General features: G+C 37.1%; 1 protein-coding gene across 1 annotated transcript in view; it reads right to left on the reverse strand.

The window, feature by feature from the left end:
* Positions 1-4,979: 4,979 nt before the first annotated feature.
* itgb8 (integrin, beta 8) overlaps positions 4,980-6,321 on the reverse strand; it is a 32,026-nt gene continuing 30,684 nt past the window's right edge. The window contains exon 17 of the transcript XR_004334955.1: positions 4,980-4,990. The gene's annotated coding sequence lies outside the window, so the exon portion shown is untranslated. The remainder of the gene's footprint in view (positions 4,991-6,321) is intronic.

Here is a 6,321-nt window from a genome sequence, read left to right on the forward strand (position 1 = left end):
ATACTAAGCTATTAAATTGCCTTATAATTGTTGCCATGATTTTATCAATCATGTTTTCATTTTAAAACATGTTACACAGTGAATCTTTAGGATTAACTGTATCGTTGGATGGCTACCTTAGTGACTACCTCACCTCTAGGCCATTAAGCCTATCTTCAGTGGGGATTTATTTTCGCTAATAACATGTTGGATTCTTTAAAAAAAAAAAATCAAAAATTTACAATAATTTGGAAGCTCCCCTGCATTGACTGACGACCCCCTAAGGGTCCCAGCCCCCTGTTAAAGATCCCTGTGTTAAGGTAAATAAATTCCCTTTGTGGTGGACTCCCTCCTTTCCTAGTCACATTCCCTGATCCACTGGGGTGGCAAATGGGGGCTTAACTATATATATATATATATATATATATATATATATATATATATATATATATATATATATATATATATATATATATATATATATATATATATAGTTAATAATAATGCAAGTTACCTATCAAGCACAAATGCAAAATTTCTCCAGCCTTTCTAATGTGAGTATGTGCTGCTTTTTTGTCGGTTAAATATCATTGTAATTTGAATATATAAAATGTAGCCTTCCTCTAATAATATTTGGCCTTAAAAATGACTTTGCTACATGTTCAACAAATGCATTTGGAGAGAGTTGGATCATGAGTATTTAGCCTGAGAAGAGCAAGAGAGATCATATCTGCTATTATTTATTGCAGTTGCAGCAATCCCACAGAAGTTTCTTGTTTGTGTACAGGTCTGTAACAGAAGTAATGTTTCCCACCCACGTGGCAAAACCTCTTTCAATCTCCTGAAGGGGAATGTATCTGTTAAAGCTATACATGTTGACGTAGTAGGCCTAAATGGTCCCAGGCAGGGGTTTCTGTTTGCCCTCTACCTCAGAGAAACCCTCCCTGAGCAACGAGTGACTTTAGCCAAGTGGAGTCACAGCCCTGGTTCACCAAGCAGAAAACATCATTAGCGGGCAGCCAACTGAGGATATGTCCTTGGCACACAAGGGAAATATTTAGGCTCATAGGCTGTCAGCCAGAGCAGTACTCTGTCTCTGAGTCACATTAAAACACTAAGTCAGGATAACACTGATAGCTGTCCATTCATAGATTTGGAGAATTTTTAGTGATACTAAAGATAGGTGAAAATGGGAAATCCAACTTCAGGATTTCACCATAGCAAGGCTTTAATATCCAACATGGAACCTGATGAAAAAATTACAGGATATCGTCATGTTAAAATCTGCAGAAATCTAACTTTTCCTCATCAGAGGCCTAAAGAGAAATAACTCTATTGAAAATAGCTGCTGCTACAGCCCTGACATTACTCCTGTGCTTTCTTTTTGGTCATGAGACCGACACACACACACACACACACACACACACACACACACACCCACACACACACACACACACACACACACACACACACACACACACACACACACACACACACACACATAGGGTGGCCCAGAAACATTCATATAGGCACATGCACTGTAATTACTGCGGAAGCAAAGTACCTTGGTCCCGCCCCCTGGGCCACTCGGAGGGGCGTTGCTAGGCAACGAGGTCTGGTCTCCTGAAGGGTTGTTGCCTGTGTGATTGTATGGTGGTGGTGATGGAACGGGGTGAGGTAAGAGAGAAGGCCATCGTCTGTTATAGATAACTGTACCACACATAGGAAAGACCATTTCCAATATTTAGTTCTGTAAGGCTGTATGTTGTAATTGAGGAAGTTATTTACAAAAACATTCATCTTTAATAAATGTATCTTTTAGTGATCATACTGATAACAAAAGTCCTTCAGGGGCTCTACAAATTTAAAATAAAATTAGGATTAGCAAAAACTGAATTAGAAATGGCAAATAAATGGATATTCCTTCAATGCAAAGAAAGTGAAAGTGGTTGTAAGACTTGGATTCCAGCTGCTGCCTCTAGATGACGCCATACACCAGCTGGGGCTTCATAGTCCTAGTTAACAGAAGATAGGATTACTCTTTATCGATCCCTAGAGAAGAAAATCGGTTTGGCGTAGCAGCACAAAGACAGCAATATTACAAGAGAAAGTAATATAAATATATAATATATAATAATGTATAACATTCATATAATATGCATATATTATTATATATTATATATAGGCCTATATAAATAAACTCAAATAAGAATACAATTAAAAACAGAAAAGTAGACTGTATACTTAATACCTCTCTTTCTCTAGGGATCTAAGAAGTATTCAGATCTGTGAGTGTATAAAAAATTAAATGGAAATACCAGAATGTAAAAAATACTTTTACAAATAAAGAATGATCAACAAGCTGTAAAGTTTAAAAGTTAAAGTACTCTTTTATATTGTGTTTTATAGTATTGCATTACTGTTACTAATTAATATGTGAGCAGCATGTTAAACTTGAATGTAAAACTAACTTTTGCTTTTAGATACTGTTAGGTTGGCCTATGCATCATATTTTATAGGTTTTGTATTTAAGTCTTAAGTTGTGAAGTAACTAACTATTGGTGTCAGTAGGTTCCAATGTGATGAAAAGAACGTAGAACATAGATTGAAAATACTCAAGTACTGTACTTAAATACTTGAGTTATACACTTTAAGTCAATTCCCAACTATTCTGGTGCATCTTTCAAAAGAAAATATTAAGATGAACACAGCTCTATTTAAGCTGCTTTTTTATTCCACTTCTCTAGGAACAAAGTTGCTTCTCTCTTCCTTCTTGTAATCAAAGTCAAACTTCTATTGCATGTGTTGTTTTTAATTATTAACATTGCAATGACATTAGAAGAGAAAGTTCTTAGCTTCGTCATGTTCATAAAAGCTGAAATAAAATGAATACATTTGCTTTGACTTCCATTCAGCCTGTTACAGTAGGTTTGGAAATGCATTAATGACAAAACTACAGAGCAAGCAAAAAGAAACATCAACTACAACTTATTGTGGGTGATCTGCAGGTCAGGATTCGAGATTGTACATGAACAGGGAAACACGGCTCAAATAAAGAGAGGGCATATTAGATGTTTTGAGCTCACAAGAAAAAAAAATTGTGACTAGATTTTAGCTAACAGTGGAGTTTTCTTCTTGTCTTTAAAGCAGTGCACTCCGTTTTGGCAGTTTGTATCTCCTACAAGCAAACTCCAAATAAGAGCAGAGGAAAATGCCTTTGATTTGACTTTGTCTTCCCAATAAGTTAAGCACCCAGAATCGGCTGAAACATAACTATTTCAAACTGTAAAGGGCTGACGCATGTATTGTCACATATTCTAAAATCTTGACATGAAGATTAATCAAAGCAGTAATTTGTTTTGTGCCAAGTCAGCTTTTAAAAAGAAATGTATTTTTTTGTCCAAATCAAAGTAAAAAAAACAAGAGTAATGATCCAGACATCAACATTGTACTTCAGACAAAGTGTTGCACCTCTAAGGTGATTGCAGTGTCCACTTCACTTCCAGATGTCTCGTTGGTATGAAACACAAGGGTGTGTGTGTGTGTGTGTGTGTGCGTGTACAGGAATGTATGTTGAAATGGTCCACCTGTGCATAAGCATGTTGGCATGTGTGAGTCAGTTCATGTTAGCGTGCAGTTATGTTTTTCTGTGTGATATTTCCAAGCCTTGCGCACTTGTATGCGTAGGTGTGCGTTTGTCACACAGGGCCTTGGCGTCAGGATGTCTCCCTTTCCTAAAGGTTGAGTTGTAAAGAGATTTATGACTTTTACTATGAGTTATTCTTTTGGCAGATGCCCCTGTTGTTCATTGGTGTGTGTGTGTGTGTGTGTGTGTGTACAGACCTGAAGAACTTGTTGACAAGTGATAACAGACACGGTTCACATAACTGTCCTCTAACAAGTAACAAGCTGTAATTATAGATCTAGAAATAAATGCATAGATCTGGATACAGTAGATGGACATTCTGTAGTCATAGTCATCCTTAATGAGAACAGGTGATGTCAATCCTTTGCTCATGGATGGCTCATCTTCAACTTAAAGTGGTACTTCAACTACTGGTATTACACAACATAACATGCACATCCACAAACGCACACACACACATGCACACACACACACACACAAAATTTGAATGATTTGGAAACTGTAGCTGTAAGTTAAAATTGTTTCTCCCCTTTCTATCTATGAAGTATGAGTGCAGTTGCTTTTGCATCCTGGCCTTATAAAAACAAGCTTTTTTATTACTGAAAGCATGACATATACATTATACTAAACTGTACCGGCATGAAGCTTTGGGAAAGTTGGCAGCGTCTCACTATAATGATACTTGACTGATTGATGCTTCCTGGTGTCTGGAATATGTGGAAAACAGCCGGTGTGTCTTAGTGGGCATGGTGCCAGTTCAGGGTGTGGGTATGACATGTGTCAGACCCACACCTTTGTCAAGGGGATTTTTTCTCTTTGTGGCTATGTTTTACATTTCTTTTTCTTTCTTTTTTAGAACATATGCTACAGTATTTCACATAATGTATCACAGAGTGTATCCGTTGTTTATGTTTTGAAAAGCTCGCTGAAGAGGGATAGTGTGCTTTCCAACCTTTTTTGGCATGGGACGCCTTGAAATAAAACTACTATATGCGTGCAGATTTTATATACAATGCACTTCTTACGGGGGCTCACAGGGGCTGATTTTTAGAGGCCTAATGTGAAGGCATCAAATCAATTCACAACCCTATACATGGCTATGTAATCAAAAGACATTTCAAATTTTGACCCAACTTAATACTTTCCTTTTAATATTAAGAAATTTTTTAGTGTAATTTATGACAGTTGTTACAGTTGTAAAATTAAGGCGTGCTTCCAAATTGTCCAATTAGTACAAATTATGATGCGATTGTCACACCCTCCATAATTTTGTCTCTGTTGGAAATTTTACAAGACTGATAAAGCTGTGTGTGTGTGTGTGTGTGTGTGTGTGTGTGTCTGTGTGTGTAAAAGTAAATAACAATGCTTTTTGCGAGCTTGTGTTGGTGTGTGTGCATGTGTCATCAGGAAAACAATTTCACAGATTCTCTCAGTGCCCACAAACTTTTTTAAATATGGTTTAATTGTCCGGAATAATAATTCTTTACTGTTAGAAAATAAATATTTTGTGAGTGTTTTTGTGTGCGTGTGTGTGTGTGTGTCTGTCTTTTTGGCCAGATGTGTGTGTGCTTGCGTGTGTCCATAGTCTGAACTCAGCAGTGTTTCTGAAGAAATTCTTTCACGAATACCCCGAACACCAGAGTGCAGGGCGGAATGTTAACAACGGTTGTCACGGTAGCCAACAGAGAAACAGTCAATCAGTGGCTGGATTGCATTACACAGTGGCGGAGCATCAATTCTGACTTAAAAATGACTCAAAAAACTCCTCCACCTTTTTTACCTATCTTGATCCATCCCAACAAATCTTACAACTTGTTACATTTAAACTTTCAAAAGATCCCATTCAACAGATTGATATCATGCACCAAGGACAATATGAAGGCATGTGTGCTTTGGGTCCGTCTTTGTGAACTGTGTGTATTGTAGATGAGAAGTTCTTGTTCTGACTCCTCCTTTAATGTTGAGTGAGATCATTATTGAGGGAATAAAGGCTGTCTTAAAGGGAGGATAGTTTTAATTTGAAATGACAGTTTGCATAAATGGCCTTACAGTGGGGCTCAAAAGTTTGGGCACCCCAGGAAAAAAATTGTGATAATGAGCATAAAGAAGTCAAGAAAAGATGGAAAAAATCTCCAAAAGGGATCAAATGACAGATTAGACATTCATATAATAAGCCACAAAAAATTAGATTTTTAGATTAATTTTTCTATCATTTACACTTTCAAAATAACAGAAAACAAAGAAAATGGCGTCTGCAAAAGTTTGGGCACCCTGCAGAGTTAATACCTTGTACCCCCCCACCCCTATTTGGCAAGTATCACAGCTTGCCAACACTTCTTGTAGCCAGCCAAGAGTCCTTCAATCCTTGTTTCAGGTATCTTCGCCCATTCTTCCTTACAAAAGTCTTCCAGTTCTTTGAGATTTCTGGGCTGTCTGTCACACACTGCTCTTTTAAGGTCTATTAATAGATTTTCAATTATGTTGAGGTCAGGAGATTGTGAAGGCCATGGCAAAACCTTCAGTTTACGCCTCTTGATGTAATCCACTGTGGATTTTGAGATGTGTTTAGGATCATTATCCATTTGTAAAAGCCATCCTCTCTTTAACTTCAGTTTTTACACAGATGGCATCAAGTTAGCGTCAAATATTTGCTGAAATATTATTTAATCCATTTTTCCTTCTACTCGTGAAATGTT

This window comes from Etheostoma spectabile, chromosome 14 (assembly GCF_008692095.1).
Source record: "Etheostoma spectabile isolate EspeVRDwgs_2016 chromosome 14, UIUC_Espe_1.0, whole genome shotgun sequence".
NCBI lineage: Eukaryota > Metazoa > Chordata > Actinopteri > Perciformes > Percidae > Etheostoma > Etheostoma spectabile.